We start from the raw sequence: 3,101 nt of genomic DNA on the forward strand, positions 1-3,101 counted from the left end.
AGGAAGGAGAGAAAGAGAGAGAGGGAAGGAAGGAAGGAAGGAAGGAAGGAAGGAAGGAAGGAAGGAAGGAAGGAAGGAAGAGAGGGAGGGAGGGAGGGAGGGAGGGAGGGAAGGGAAGGGAAAGGAAAGGAAAGAAAGAAACATACAATCAAGATGGCAGATGGGGCTAAGGCACAGTGGGTACCACCTTCCTCTCCTAAGCATACAGAAATGCCAGGTAAGGCTGGGCACAGTGGCTCACGCCTGTAATCCCAGCACTTTGGGAGGCTGAGGTTGACAGATCACCTAAGGTCATGAGTGCGAGACCAGCCTGGCCAACATAGTAAAACCCTGTCTCTACTAAACATACAAAAATTACCCTGGTGTGGTGGCACATGCCTGTAATACCAGCTACTCGGGAGGCTGAGGATTTTATTGAAAGCTTTATCCACGTCTATTGAGATGATCACAAGGTTTTTGTTTTTAATTCAATTTAGGTGGTAAATCACATTTATTGATTTGTGTATCTTGAATCAACCTTGCATCCCAGAAATAAAGCTTACTTGATCATGGTGAATTAACACTTCGATATGCTATTGAATTGGGTTTGTTAGTATTTAATTCAGGATTTTTGCATCTATGTTCATCAGGGATGTTAGCCTGTAGTTTCTTTTTTTTGTTGCGTCTTTGCCAGGTTTTGGTATCAGAGTTATGCTGGCTTCATAGAATGAGTCAGAGAGGAGTCCCTTCTTGTTGATTTTTTGGAATAGTTTCAGTAGAATTAGTACCAGCTCTTCTTTCTACATCTAGTCGAGTTTGGCTGTGAATGAATGTGGTCCAGGACTTTTATTGGCTGGTTTTTTATGGATTCAATTTTAGAACTCAATATTGGGCTGTTCAGTGTTTCAGTTTCTTCCTGTTTCTATCATGGGAGATTGTGTGCTTCCAGGAATTTATTTATTTCTCTAGATTTTCTAGTTTGTGCATGTAGGGGTGTTCATAATAATTTCAAAGCATCTCTTCCATTTCTGTGCAAGATTGTAATTTCACCTTTGTCATTTATGATTGTGCTTATTTGGCCATCTCTTTTTAGTAAGGATTTTTGGGTCTCCATTTCATTCAGTTCTGCTCTGATCTTAGTTATTTCTTTTATTCCACTAACTTTAAGGTAAATTTGTTCTTGTTTTTCTAGTTCCTCTAGGCATGATGTTATTAATAGATTATTAATTTGAGATCTTTCTGACTTTTCCAAGTGGGTGTTTAGCACTAAACTTTCCTCCTAACACTACTTTTGCTGCATCTGAAAGATTTGGCTATGTTGTGTCTCTATTTTCATTGATTTCAAATAATTTTTTAAATTTCTGCCTTAATTTCATTGTTTACCCAAAAGTCATTCAGGAGCAAGTTGTTTAATTTCCACGTAATAGTGTGGTTTTTGTTTTGTTTTGTTTCATTTGAGACTGAGTCTTGCTGTGTCGCCCAAGCTGGAGTGCAGTAGTGCAATCTCAGCTCACTGCAATCTCCACCTCCTGGGTTCAAGTGATTCTCCTGTCTCTGCCTCCTCAGTAGCTGGGATTGCAGGCACACACTACCATGCCTGGCTAGTTTTTGTATTTTTAGTAAAGACAGCATTTCACCATGTTGACCAGGCCAGTCTCGAACTCCCGACCTCAAGTGATCCATCTGCCTCGGCCTCCCAAAGTGCTGGGATTACAGGCATGAGCCACTAAGCCCAGTCAATAGTGTGATTTTGAGAGAGCTTTTCGGTATTGATTTCTATTTTTATTCCACTGTGGTTCAAGAGTATGGTTGGTATGATTTTGATTTTTTTTTTAATTGAGACTTGCTTTATGGCTAAGACTATGGTTGATCTTGGAGTATGTTCCATGTGCAAATAAGAATGTATAGTCTGTGGCTGATGGATGGAGTATTCTGCAGATGTCTATTAGGTCCAATTGATCCAGTATTGAATTTAAGTCCAGAATTTCTTTGTTAATTTTCTGCCTCAATGATCTGTCTAATACTGCCAGCGGGGTGTTGAATTTCCCTAATATTGTGTGGCTATCTAAGTCTTTTTATAGGTCTAGAAGTGTTTGTTTTATGAATTTGAGTGCTCCAACATTGAGTGCATACTTAGAATAGTTAGATCTTATTTAATTGAACACTTTATCATTATATATTTTCTTTATTTATCCATTTTAAACCTTTTGGTTAGTTTAAGGTCTGTTTTATCTGATATGAGAATAGTAATCCTACTTTTTTTTGTTTTTCATTTGCATGGTAGACCTTTCTCTGCCTTTAAGCTGATGGGTGTCATTAAGTGTGAGATGAGTCTCTTGCAGACAGTAGATGAATGGGTCTTATTTTTTCATCCAATTTGCCACTCTGTGCCTTTTAAGTGGGGCATTTAGATCATTTACATTCAAGGTTAATATTGATATGTGAGGTTTTGATCCTAATGTGAAGTTGTTAGCTGGTTGCTTTGTGGTCTCTATTGTGTGATTGCTTTATACAGTCTGTGAGCCATATACTTAAATATGGTTTTATGGTAGGAGGTATCATTCTTTCATTTCCATTTTTAGAACTGCCTTAAGGATCTTTTGCAAGGCTGGTCGAGTGGTAATGAATTCCCTTTGTGCTTGCTTGCCTGGAAAAGATTTTATTTCTCATTCACTAAAAAGCTTAGTTTGGCAGCATATGAAATTCTCGGTTGAAGTTTCTTTTCTTTTAGAATGCTGAAAAAAGCCCCCAGTCTCTCCTGGCTTTTACAGTTCCTGCTGAGAAGTCTGCTGTTAACCTAATAAGGTTCCATTTGTACATAATATGACCTTTTTCTCTAGCGGCCCTTAAGATTTGTTTTCCTTAACATTGACCTTGCACAGTTTTTGTCTATATGTGTTGGTAACATTCATTGTGTATAGTGTCTCATAGCTGTTGTCTAAACGTCTTATATCCAGGTGTCTACTTTTCTAGCAAGATTAAGGAAATTTTCTTGGATTATTTTCATGAGAATCGTCATAAAGAAAATACAATCAAACCAAAATATGCCATGTAAAGAAAAAAAACAGACATAAAAAAATGAATATGTTATATAGTAAATACATTAAAAGTGACTGAAATGC

The sequence above is a fragment of the Sapajus apella genome, unplaced genomic scaffold (genome assembly GCF_009761245.1).
Source record: "Sapajus apella isolate SASKATOON/1434 unplaced genomic scaffold, GSC_monkey_1.0 scaffold22, whole genome shotgun sequence".
Lineage (NCBI taxonomy): Eukaryota > Metazoa > Chordata > Mammalia > Primates > Cebidae > Sapajus > Sapajus apella.